We start from the raw sequence: 14,092 nt of genomic DNA on the forward strand, positions 1-14,092 counted from the left end.
CAACCACACATTGACGCTTCTCTCCCTTTCTTTCTCCCTCCCTTCCCTTCTCTCTAAAAATAACTAAATAAAATATTTTTTTAAAAAAAGTACAAGTGGGTAGCTACAAAATAGTCACAGGGTATAAAATACAGCATAGGGAATACAGTCTACAATATTATACTAACTACATATGGTACCAGAAGGTTGTGAGACTTCCAGAATGATAACTTAGTAAGTTACATAAATGTCTTATCACTGGGATGTACACCTGAAACTAATATATTGTACATCAACTGTAATTCAAAAATAAGAAATCACTTGTAGTAAAAAAAAAATTTTTTTTAAAGTAAAAAGCTTTCTCCAGTGTGAAAACTCTGATGTTTAATGAGGCCGTGGCCTTTGCTAAAAGATTTCCCACATCCATTGGACATAAAACTACTTTCTCTAGTGAGGACTTTCTGGTGCTCAACAAGTGTGTTTGCAGCTGAAGGCAGTCTTGCGTCCTCCCTGGTTATAAGCTTTTCCCCTGTGCGAGGCTGGCCCACTCTCAGACCTGTTGCTTGCCTTCCCCTTGGTGTGAATGGTCAGTTGCTGGAAAAATTCAGAGCTGGCTAAGAAGTTCTTCCCAACCACTTTGAAGATAAAGGGCTTTCCTGACACATGGCATATGCAGTTCCTCACAAGCGAGGCTCTATGCACAAGGCTTCTGAAGGTTTCTCCCCAACACACTGTTTCTGATATTGATGACGATCTGCACTGACATACAATCGTGAAATGTGTGGCTCGATCTCGAGTGTCATTTGGCATTTGGTTGAGCACCAAGTGAGGAAACACATGACAAACAGAAACCGTACAGATGTGGGTCATGTGGGAAACAATTGTGGTGAGACACACGTGGCCTCGATCTGAGGCAGACCACCAAGCAAAGAGGGACGCAGGCTGCAATCCACACTGAATCCGCCAGCACCCCATGAGTGAGCCCACATTGTTAGTCAGACAGATCCTGCCACAGCTGAGACCACAGAAACAGGAGGTGGCCACTGGCATTGGCACTTAACACCAGTTAAACAGAATAGGTTTCTGATGTCATTTGAATACAGGACTGATATCATGCCCTTCCCCCACGTGCCACTGTTCAGGACCATGTTCCCTCGGAGCCCCTTTCACTGAGCCCAAGCTCATATCCATCCTATAAAAAACCAAGGACTCTCCCCAACACGCCCAAGATGTGTAAGTATTTGGGACATGGATGATGCCAATAACAAAGGAAAGACAACACAGGAGCAGATAGTGCTGACCCATGACAACTCGGCACGTCACAGCACAGAGGAAGGAAACCAAGTACTATGAAGAGAACTCTGGAGGGTGGTCTTGACACCACTTCCTGGCACTGGCAGTCAAAAGGAAATGTCAGCTGGAGGAAGGAATGAGAACCTGGGGTGCACAGATGACGTGGATCAGGACAGTGTCAACAAGGCAGGAAGGGAGCAACAAGGTAGGACACTTCAGATCGAATGCAAGACCCCTGACCCTGGACCCCTCCACAGAAGTCTGCAGGGAAGCAGGTGCCGGGGCCGCTCAGGGAAGGAGAGTGTGGTGCACACACCTGAGCCCAACTAACCACAGCACCTCCCCAGGGAGCTAGGGAAGAAAGCAGAGCCCTTGGTCCTGCTGTGCGGACAGACCTGCTCCTGAAGAAGAAGGGAAGGGCAGAGACAAGCTCGGGTCAAGGGAAAAGGTCCGAGAATCATATCCAGCGGTTATGAGTGCCAAGTTCTCCAGCATCACATCGAGGCATCGCCAAGTCTTCCCGGGGGGCCTCCCCTATTCCTTCAGGGAGACGTTCACGGCCACACTGTCAAAGGGCTCCCTGCCCTGCTGGGATGGTGACAGGTGAAACCACAAACAGTCCACCTCTGAGGAGCCAAATCCACTTCTTTACACATACACCCTACAACCATCCAACTCCCACGCCTCCCAACCCAGAAGAGATATCACTTCCTGGAATCACTGGTTCCACTGTCTCCTCGTGGTGACACTGACCTCTGGGTCCAACCAGCAGCAAGAGGCAGATGGACGCGTATCTAAGCTGCGGTCCTGGCATACAGCATGCACCTCCTCCTCACGTGCAATTCTCCCCGTGTGGCCTTCGTCCTGTCATTGCCAAAGCCAAGCCCAGGGCCGTCAGACACAGCACCCTCCAGACCACACTTCTCTCAGCCTCCGTATCCCACAGCCATTGTCCTGCGGCCACCACGGCCGCACTGCCCCACACTCCACATCACTTGTATTTAATCACTTCTCCCTGACCCCGCCTTTTGGTTACGGTGGTGGCCAAATGCAGGACACTTGAGACGGGACATATGAGATTCACAGCTGCTTATTTATCACGTAAATTCACTCCTGAAAATACGTCACCAGCTCACCACGAAGGCCCCCATGGGGCCGGCCTCCAGATCAGAGGGAACAAACCGGGGCTGTGGGACTCGGCCTCTGTAGGATGGAGAGGTTGGGAGGCTCCCCGGTTCCCACAGGAGAATGGGACTGGCTTACGCAAGTGACGTGGTGAGCTGGTAAGCAAATGAGCAGGAAATCTGCCTGGTTCCCTTTGCTACGAGGGTTACTAAGCGGAAGGCGTTATCCACGGGAGCAGTGTGGCGAGGGCAGCGTGCCATCTGAGGGCACCCTGACTCCACCAGATGTGAGGATGCGCGTCTCACAGGCCTTGCGCCACAACGTAGCAGGTAGCATCCACAGCACAACCTGCCAATTCAAACAGGATCCGGTAGGACCACAGGCTCCCAGTAACAGTGTCACCCCGCATCATTTCCTGAAAGCCTCACTCGCAGGCTCTGAGCCTTGCCTCAGACTTCGATGCAGAACCACGTGTGGATTTCAGACACCCGAGGTCCCATGCTACTTCTGCAATGCATTCACTTTCACCTCAGCAAACACCCTCTTTCTCTGTCCTCCTAACCTTCAGCCAAAGCCCAGCCCCATGCATCGCCCACCCCCAGGTCTAGAGATACCCCGCCCTATGCCCTACATATCCACCCTGGTCTACCCCAATTTATCTGTACTTCTTCTCATTCATCCTTCCATTCTTCCCCCTTCCTCCACTTTTATGAAAGCACAAGACCATCACCTGGATACCCCAGCAAGAGACTCAGTCCTCTCCGCCCTCCAAACCTCACCACCTAATAGCTTTGCCATCTTTTTTTTTTTTTTTTTTTTTAAGATTTTCTTTAGATATTTTTAGAGAGGGGAAGAGAAGGAGAGAAACATCAATGTGGGGTTGCCTCTCACACGCCCCCTATGGGGGACCTGGCCCACAACCCAGGCATGTGCCCTGGCTGGGAATTGAACCGGTGACCTTTTGGTCTGCAGGCCGGCACTCAATCCACGGAGCCACACCAGCCAGGGCTAGCTTTGCCATTTTAACCGAAAGTTTGCCTCTCCTAAAGGTAACCCTCAGCTCACTCATCATGGTCCACCCTACAGTTACCACATTTTGGAGGTCTCTAGCCTGAATTCTTCCCCAGGAAGCTGTGTGCGGGGGCTGGGCCTTCCAGGTAGGCGGCAGCGGTGGGGTTCCCCGGCTGCGCCTCGGCGTGTGCTCCTACCAGCAGGGTGACCGCGAACTGAGAACAATCTCCCAGCGCCCTAGTGAACCCAGCAGCCCCTCCAGTCTGTTCTTCCTTTGAATGGCCTGAGAAGCTCGTAAAACCCTAATGCAGATCGGAGATCCAGTCTCCTTTTCTTCAGCCCCTCCCCCTTCCGGGCTTCCCGAGTCCCCACAACAAGGGACAAGCCCAGCCTGCTACTCCAGCTGCCACTCCGCCTCGCACTCCCTGCTCCCCGCGGGCAGGAGGACCCCAGGGTTCCGGTCCTCCCGGCTTAGCCTCCCCTGCGCACGTTCACACGGCGGCCCCGCAGCCCGTCGTCCTCTCCCGCTGCACCGTGTGTCACCCACGAGCGCCTCAGGTTCCTCCCAGACGGCGCTAGGCCGTGGCTGCAGGGCCCGGCGTGCCGAGCGGGGAGGGCCCGGGGGACGCGCACTCGCCTGCCGCGGCCGCTGGAGCGGGAAGAAGAATGGATCCAGGAGCACCTGGCAGGATGAACTCGGCGTCACCCGAGGTTGCGAGGACTTTGGCCAGGCCAGCTCTCAATTCTGTGAAAAACGCACAACGAAGTGAAAAATCCTACTCAATTTGAATGCATAGTAGGCAGTCGTATGTCTTAATGTCAATTCGATATTCTACTGAATGTCAGCAACACCTTACCTTACAATCAAAAGTGTTATGTTATTTAAATATTAAGACATTGTATTAAGCCTGTTTGCAACCTCGCCCCTTACCCACGCTCTCCATGCACTCACACCCTTAGCTTCAGACATCCGCTCATCCTCCTCAAATAGTCTATACACTCATACTTTTGTGCATTTCCCTTTTTTGGAAACTTTTTTTCTTGGTTGATTTTAGAGAGAGAGCGGAAGGGAGAGAGAAAAAGAGAAAACTCTGATTTGTTGTTCCACTTATTTACGCATTCATTGTTTGCTTCTTGTATGTTGCCTGACCCGGGATCTAATCCTCAACCTGGATGCATCAGAGCCACACTCTAACCTACTGGGCCAATAAATGAATGATTGAATATTGTTTGGCTACTTCTTGGTCATATATATCAAGACACTCGACAACAGTAAGCTGTCAAAATCATGATGCGGGGCTACTAATTGTTAACACTAGACAAGATTCCCCAACCCTTTGGCTTCGGTGACAATTATCACTTGCTGTTTACCAATAGTTAGGATTTTCTGTATTCTGAAAATGTTGCCTTGAGGTGATTCTGGCCAGTCAAGTGGCAGGAGATGGAGAAGATTGATTACTGATAAAGAATCCACTTTCACCCAGGCCAGGTGGCTCAGTTGGTTGGAGCATCGTCTTGTACACAAAAAATGTGGGCTCCTTTCCCGATCAGTGCACAAACCTAGACTCCGGGTTCAATCCTTGGTCAAGGCACGTACGGGAGGCAACAGATGAATGTTTCTCTCTCACATCGATATTTCTCTTTCACTCTCCCTTATGTCAATAAAAAATATAATTGGATGAGTACTAAAAAAAAAAAAAGAATCCACATTCAAGATGGCACGCTCACTTGACTGGCACATTGATGCTGACATTCTGCCAGACGAGCCAGTGGGGTAGGCAGCTTCTGCAATACAATACCTGTCAGCTGAAAGACTGGAGGACAGCAATCTCAGTAATACCCTAAGATCCAAGAACAGGTAGGTATAGACACAGTCATTTTATTTCTATTCCATTCACAACATAAATCTCATGACCAAGCCACAGGAAAACAGGAATGACTGGGCAAGCATAGGTCCAGGAAAGGGAGAAGAAGACAATGTTAATAGAAAGCTTGCAGCCCTGGCTGGTGGGGCTCAGTGGATTGAGCACCAGACTGCACACCCAAAGGGTCACCAGTTCGATTCCCAGTCAGGCCACAGGCCGGGGTTGTGGGCCGGGTCCCCAGTAGGGGGAGCTTGAAAGGCAACCACGCATTGCTGTATCTCTCCCTCTTTCTCCCTCCCCTCCCCTCTCTAAAAAATAAATAAACTCTTAAAAAAAAAGAATTAAAAAAAAATTGCTGTCTCCACTTCAGGATAAATTCCTATTATTGCAAGTGTCAGGAAAAAAACAAACTGGGGGGCAGGGGGTTATAAGGCAAACAATAGTCTGTTGTGTTTTTTTAATTTCCTTTTTGCCCTGTGATTCTCATTTGTGGAAATGTAACTTATTTTGGATAATAGTCTTAAGTATGGTTAACTTGAGCCATCATAAATACTCCAGATATTCATGATGTTATTTTTTGAAAATGGTCTAGGTAATCATATAATTTTAAAGAAATTATACCTCTGTAAATGGCATTCTAATTAATTCTCCTTTGTCTATGTACAGCACCAGCTAGAATGTTGGGTGTGATAGTTAAGCATTTAATGACAGCCATGTTCAGTTGTTACATGGAAAGCCAAAATTCCTCATATTACAAAAATTAAGGCTTATTGTAGTGTTCTTATTGATAAATTTCCAGTTAAGTGTGTATTTTTCTATGCAGTGTGGTAGTTTCTCCTAATGTGAATGGATTTATATTTTATTTTTTCTGCATTGAAGAGAACGCATTTTTTAAAAACAGATGATCGTATTTTGTAACCTTCTTATAATGCTACTAGTGTATTTTCTAATAATTCTTGACATGCTGTCCACTGGTATTACCTTCTGTAAGCGACCTGGATTTTGAGTTGGGTTTTGTGTAGGGTGTAAAATAGGGTCCAGTTTTCCCAACCCCGTTTATTGAAGACTATTGGGTTGCCTATGTGGTGGTGTTGGGCAGGCAGCTGCTGGGCAGGTAATGGAGCCTGGGGACCGACTGGACTAAGCTGTGCCCCTCAGGGCCTCCCAGGGCAAGAGCAACAGGGAACTCTGGGCTGGACATTGCGTTGGGAACATGCACTGGAAGATGAGCCTCCAGAGGGAAAAGTGGGACTCAGCCAGGAGGGTCCCTCCTAAATCGCCTCTGGAGGGGTGTGACTCCCACCAGGTGTGCCCTGAGTGCCCCAGCCCTCCCTTCACAGGCACAGTGGGTCTGTGGCTTCTCATTGTGGCCTCCAGCATTCTGTACCCTGCACTCTATCTGGCTCACCCCATTCCTTGCTGTTCTCCCTAGGATTTGGCTTCAGATCACATACGGCACTGTGACCTGGAGTTCCTGCATCCAGAGAAAGAGGACTCATCAGGTGCCCTCGGGAATGCAGATGCAGGAGCAGGGGGAGCCTGATATGGACCCCACCCCTCAGGGGTGCCTACAGGACCATCCACGGGGCTGTGCCTGGGCCTGTCCTTCTCAGGGGCCCCGCCCGGAGAGAAAAGACCAGCAGCAGCAAGCCCAGTGCCCAGTGCATCTTCAAGGGATCAGGGCGGGAAAAGCGACCCAGAGCAGTGGTGAAATGCATGGAAGGCAGATACCTGTGGGAGACCAACAATTACAGAAAGGAAAAGACGAAACTCAACTTGAAGGAGAGTTGAGAGGCTGAGAACTTAAAAAGTACCTGGCAATATCGGAGGCAACTCTGAAATGTCTGTTCTGACACCTTGTCGGTACAGGGATGAGGCTATTTGGGGTCTCCGCTGACCATCACCCTCATGGCGCTCAGGAAGGTCCCTCACACCTGGCAGATCTCGATGCTCACGTCTCCAGCCTGTGCAGCCTCTGCGACCTCCAGCCAGTTGACAGCCCCCTCTGTTCTCTGTCTGGCTTTGCAAAGTCTCCTCCTGCACAAGCGAGTTTAGCTTTCTGCCAAACACCAGAGGTCCAAAGTAGAATTTTACAGCTCCTTTTCTGAGCACGTTCCTTTCTCGGTAGAACTTACACTTTAAGAATTGGTAAACACTACATACCAAGGCTAAATTTATAATATTACTAAAAGCCTCAACTTAAGTGAACATTATATTAATATAGATGAAAACTTAAACATGTAGGATTTTTTGTGGGTGAGACGTTATGTGTGACACAAAAAGTTTAAGGAAAAAAATGAGAAAATGTCCTTCCAGCATTTAAAAACAATGGCTGCATACAGCAAAATGTCCCTCAATCCCCCCATCCTCCTGGTCAGGGCACGTGCCTAGGTCATGGGTTCAATCCCCAGTGTGGACCCATATGGAGGCAACCAGTTCATGCTTCTCTCAGTGTTTCTCCCCTTCTCCCTCTCCCTTCCTCTCTCTCTAAAAGCAATGAAAAATTGCTAATCCTCTCAGTTGAGGATTAAAAGAAAGTAAAAAGCCAGAACCCACAGAGAATATATATGAAGAGTGCTCAAAGGAAAAGACTGACCACATCAAGTCTTCGCAGGGACGTGGGGGAACTGAAGTCTCACATACTGCAGGTGGAAATGCAAAAAGGAACATTTTTTTAAAAGATTTTATTTATTTTTTTTAGTGAGAGGAGAAGGGAAGGAGAAAGAGAGGGAAACATCAATGTGTAGTTGCCTCTCGCATGCCCCACACCGGGGAACTGGCCCACAACCCAGACATGTATCCTGACTGGGAATAGAATCAGTGACCCCTTGGTCCACAGGCCAGGACTCGGTCTACTGAGCTACACCAGCCAGGGCAGGAACAATCGGATATCAGAAATCAGATAATTTTAAATCAGAGTCTGGCAGTTTCTTCAAGAGTTAAACATTCATCTACCCTGTGAATCAAATGTCACACCCTTAAGTTTTTGTCAAAAGATAAAACACACACCCATATAAGGAACTGAGGCAAACGTTTATAACGGCTTTATTTTCAAGAGTCAAAATCTAGAAATAACCTAAACACCCATAAAAGATGAATGGATAAACTAAAAATGGTATATCCAAAAATAAGATTATACAGGGGGAAAAATGAGCTACCATATCACATCACTGATGAATCTCAATTCGTCAGTTATGACGCATAAAGGAAATAAAAAAAAAGCAAACAGTTTATGATTACAATGATATAAATTCAAGAAAATGCATAGGAAGGTACGGCAACATAAAGTAAATCAATGGTCACCAGGAGAGGTGGAAAGGGCAAGATTATAATTGAAAATGAGGTAAATATAGCATGACACTTAGGGTCATTATCAGCACTACAATGATGGTTTTGGAGGTTCACACCTGTGTCAAAACTTATCAAACTGTACATTTAAAAATACATGCAGTTTTGTGTTTATAAATTATACCTCAGCAAAGGTTTAAAAATTGGCTCAAAAAAAAAAGTCCCATTCTTTTTGGAAAACAGGTTAGGCAGCCCTGTATTGACTCCACATCTCTGTCTTCATGTCCCCTGGGGAAGTCAGACTTCCTTCAGTGGCAGCAAATATAGAGATAAATGAAGAACACAGATCAGCAAGGATGCCGCCTGGGTCACAGGAGCCACAACTCCAGACCATGCATCCCCCTTTCTTCTCTTTATCCAGCCTCTGAAGTAACACCCTTGAGGGTGAACATCACTGACAGGCTGCAGGAATCCATAAAACCTTTCGGTTGTTTTCTCTGACCACAACTTCAAACACACAAGATAAACATGCCTGGAGATCCTAAAATTAGTATACGAACTGATCCTGCTAGTCACTCGCACAAACATTCTGGATGCACATTTTGAAAGGGCAGGAATTCAAATTTGGCCCAACTGATAAGCCTTTTCTGCCTCAATGCTGTAACTGTGAAGGGTCAGAGATCCACAAAAAAGTTGTTCTCCCCTTCAGGCTTGTAGAACCCATTATCAGTTTATAGACCAGTCCACACAGTAACAGAAAAGCAAAGATTAAAGAGGTTTTAAATAGTAAGGCCTTTATTTTTGTACAAGCCAAAGCAATGTGCAACAGGCAGTTCTCAAGTTCGTGACGTGGAAGCTAGAGAAACTCATCACAAGTATCACCTGAGACCCACATAACCCTGGAAACGGCAGACCACGTTGAAAGCTGCCTGCCAAACTCACAGGATATTATCTGGGCCAATGTCAACCCAGGTTCATGTCCAAGGTAGTGAAGGAGGAGAAAGTGCTGACGCTCCACCCCCAAAAGTTCAGGTTACTACACACTTGCTCTAGTTCATGGGAGAACGGATGGGAGTACGGGGGAGAAGTACCTGAGTTAAATTCCCTGATGATGACTGCTGTGGAATTGCCAGGTGGTAGAAGTCAAATGCCTTTGGCCACAGAAAATGGCAGAGATATAAATCTGGCAAGAGTCCTGGGCAGGTCATAAAATGCCAACCTTCCCTAAAACTGAAGCTTATGACGAATGTTGTCACTGTGCACGTTCATATGTGAGAATCAGAGACGGCTCCCAGTTATCACCAATGTCCTTACTCTAAATAAAGTTCCACTTTCCCCACACACTTGTGCCCTTTTCTACTGTGAATTCTCTAGTGTAAAGTCAATGTTCATTTTCCCATTAAAAATTTCCCACATTCACTGAACTCACAAGGCCTTTCCCATGCGGATTCTCTGATAACGAACATCAAAACTAAAACTAAAAGATGTCCCTTACATGCTACATTCTATGGACATTCTCTATTATGAAATCTGTGGTTTCTGAAGATGTGGGACTTTTGTTTAAAGAATTTCCCACATTCACTGCACTCATAAGGCCTTTCTCCTGTGTGAATTCCCTGATAAGAATGAAGTTTGGAGTTGAGGTTAAACATTTTGAGCAATTCATGCCACTTATAATGCCCACCTGCACTGTCAATGCTCTTGTGATAACAGAAGGCAGACCTACTGGTAAAAGATTTCACACACTCACTACAAATATACAGCCTCCTCCTATGAACTCTCCTGTTTTAATTGGGACCTACCCTTAAAAAATTTCCCACATTCACTGCATTCATAGGGCCCTTCTCCTGTGTAACACCTTTGATGATAATGGAGGGCAGAGCTGGAGGTAAAGGATTTCACACAGTTACTACATCTGTAAGGCCTTTGTCCAGTTTGAACTCTCCAGCATGGAATGCACATTGAGCTGGGCTAAAACATTTCTCACATTCATGGAACACAAAGCTGTTTGAGTTGGACCTTCTCTGGGAATAAATGAAAACTGATTTGCGGCCTAAGGATTCCACACATTCGCTGCACTTACACTGTGTTTCCCCAAGTATGAATTCTCTGATGTTCTTTGAGAGCAGAGCTTCTCACAGGTGTGCCCAACCTTTGGGCATCTCTGTGCCCCACTGGAAGAGGAGTTGTCTTGGGCCACATGTTAAATACATTACAACATGTAATCACAAGAAAGTCTCATAATGTTTTAAGTAAATTTACTATTTTGTGTTGTGCTGCAGGCTGGACACCCCTGTAGGATTTCCCACATTCATCACACACAAAGGCTTTCTCGAGTGTGGACTCTCAGGTGCGTAACAAATCAAGATCTATACCTGAATGCGTTCCCATATTCACTGCACACAAAACACTGTTGGTCAGTGTGAACAACCTGGTTCTGAACAGGCCAGAGCACGGAGCTGAAAGCTTTCTCGCGTTCTTCCCAAGTATAATCATTTTTTCTGCTGTGTGAAGTTGTACACTGGATGTCTTTGTTTGGCTCCTCCATGCTTTGTGTCCTGTTGCTGCTGACGTCCCAAACTGGCCAGGAAGTCCTTCTCAACCTCCCCAAAGGTAAAGGGCTTCCCTGACACATGGATTCTGCAGCTCTTCACAAACGAGGCCCTGTCCACACCACTTCTGAAGGGCTTCTGTTCCATATGCTGTTCCTGGTACTGGTGACACTTAGCACTGAAATGAAATCATTTTGCACATGCCCCACACCTCAGCAGTGTCGGGCTGTGTTGTGTGCCCTGCTGCTCAACCAAATTGAATATGTCTCTCAAGATCGGCTCACAACTCTCACGGGGGTGGCTCTTCTGGGAATACAAAGCTGCTTTGGGATCATTTGCCTGTGACACTTGTACAGAAAGGTTCTGTTCAGCGGGTGCCTCCACATGCTCTGCTCCACAGCAGCAACCTGAATGCAGAGAAATGCTGGGGAACTACATGGTGACCTTATAGGAAGGGGAAATCCCAACACAATGTCCATCTGTCAAAACTAGGAATGAATCTAACATGCTTTTTGAGTTGAAATGACTGCTTGTGTATTACTGGACCTTTAAGTTTGGAGAATAGTGGAAATCTCAGCAGGGAAAAGATATAGGAAAAAAAAAGGTGTGATACAAGGAAGAGTGGTAGTGTGTACAAGGCAGAAATGGAGAGCATCACAATATTAGACATCAATACTCCCTTTTTAACAATGGGTAAATCATTCATGAAATCAATAAGGAAACATTGGACCTAAAGGACACTTTAGATTAAGTGAACCGAGTAGACACATACAGAACATTTCATCCAAAGGCAAAATACGCATTCTTCTCAAGTGCATGTGTTACAGGTCTAAAAGCAGTCTTAATAAATTTAAGAAGACTGAAATAATCAAGTATCTTTTGTAACCACAATGATATTACAAAATCAAATAAGAAGAGGAAAGCTGGAAAATTCAGAAATATGTAGAAATTAAAAAACACAATCCTGAATAATCAATAGGTCCAAAAAAGATACACACACACACACACACACACACACACACACACACACACACACACACACAGAAAACAAACAAAAACTAGCAAGACTTATGGAATACAGGAAAAGTAGTTGTAAGAGGAGCTTTACAGTAATAAATGCCTTTCAAAATAAATTATGAAATAACCCAAACAATTTAACTTTACATATCAAGGTACTGGAAAAAGGTCATTTTAAGCACAAATTTAGCAGGAGGAAAATAATAAAGATCAGAGCACAAATAATGAAAAAAAGATCCTAAGGAAATAGAAAAGATAAACAACACACGAAGCTCACTCTAACGGATAAAGTTTACAAACCTTTAAGAAAAATTTTTTAAAAAGTAAAAGAATCAAACAAGTAAAATTAGAAATTAAAGAGAAATATTACAACTTATACCACAAAAACACAAAGGATCATAAGACTACTGTGAAAAATTAAATGCCAAAAAATTGGGTAACCTAATAGATAAGGTCCTATAAACATACAACTTACCAAGATTGAATCACAAAAAAAATTGAAAATTGCAGTAGACCTGTAACTACTAAGGAGATCAAATCCTTCATCAACAATCTGTGAAAATCTTAGGATCGGACACATTCACTGGTGAATTCTACCAAACATTTAAAGAATTAGCATCAATTCTCTGAAACGCTTCCAGAAACTGAAGAGGAGGGACCACTTTCAAACTTCAAAAATAAGGCTTTCATTACCTTGCTAGCAACACCACTCAAAGACACTACAAGAAAATTATACCCCAACATTCATGAACATATAAGCAGAAACCCTCAATAAAATATTACCAAACTCAATTCCATAGCATATTAAAAATATAATATACCCAGATCAAGTCAGTGTTATCCCTGGGGTGCAAAGAAGCTACAACATACAAAATCAATTAATGTGATATATCACCTTAATAGAATTAAAGTTTTTAAAAAATCATTTGATCATTGCAACAGATGCAACAGTAGCATTTCAAAATATGCAGCACACTTTCATGATAAAAACTCACAATAAATTAGGTACAGAAGAAACTTACTTCTATTTAACATATGCCATTTATGACAAGCCTGCAGCTTACATTGAATTCAACAATAAAAAGCTAAAAGCTTGTCCTCTAAGATCAGGAACAAGACAAGGATGACGACTCTCTCATCACTAGTATTCAACACAGAGCTAAAGCCCTAGCCAGAGCAATTAGGCAAGGAAAAGAAATAAAAGGCATGCACAACAGAAAAGAAGTAAAATTGCCTTTGCAGGTGACATTATCTTATACGCAGAAAACCCGAAAGACTGAACAAATAAATTCAGTAAAATTATAGGATACAAATATCAACATACAAATATCACTTGTGTTTCAGCGCATTAACAAGCTATTTGAAAAACAAATAAAGAAAGCAATCCCTGTTACAATAGCACTGAGGTCAATAAAATACTTAGGAATGAAATTAACCAAGAAGCTGAAAGATTTATACTATGAAAACATTCAAATACTGATGAAGGAAACTAAAGATCAAAATAAATGGAAAGCTCTCCCATACTTACGGACCATGAGAATTAATATAGGTAAAATGGGTATAATACCCCAATAAATGTGCAGTTTGTATGCAATTTCTATTAAAATTCTAATTTTTTTTCACAGAAATATTAAAATACACCTAAAACCCATATGGAACCACAAAGGAACCTGAATAGCAAAAGCAATCTTGAGAAAGATAAGAGCTAGAGGAATCACATTCCTGATTTCAAACAATTACAAAGCTATACTGATCAAAACAGTACGGTACTAGCATAAGGATAGAAAGACCAATGGAGCAGAATAGAGAGCACAGACATGGACCCATACATGGGAAGTAAACTGATCATTGACAAGTATGCCAAGAACATACTATGGGGAAAGTATAGTTGCTCCTGGTAAAACTGGACCTACATGCAAAAAACTGAAACTGAATCCTGTTTTATAGCATTCATGAATATAA

Source organism: Pteronotus mesoamericanus, unplaced genomic scaffold (genome assembly GCF_021234165.1).
Source record: "Pteronotus mesoamericanus isolate MK-2021 breed Mesoamerican mustached bat unplaced genomic scaffold, CSHL_Meso_final contig_199, whole genome shotgun sequence".
In the NCBI taxonomy this organism is placed as follows: Eukaryota; Metazoa; Chordata; class Mammalia; order Chiroptera; family Mormoopidae; genus Pteronotus; species Pteronotus mesoamericanus.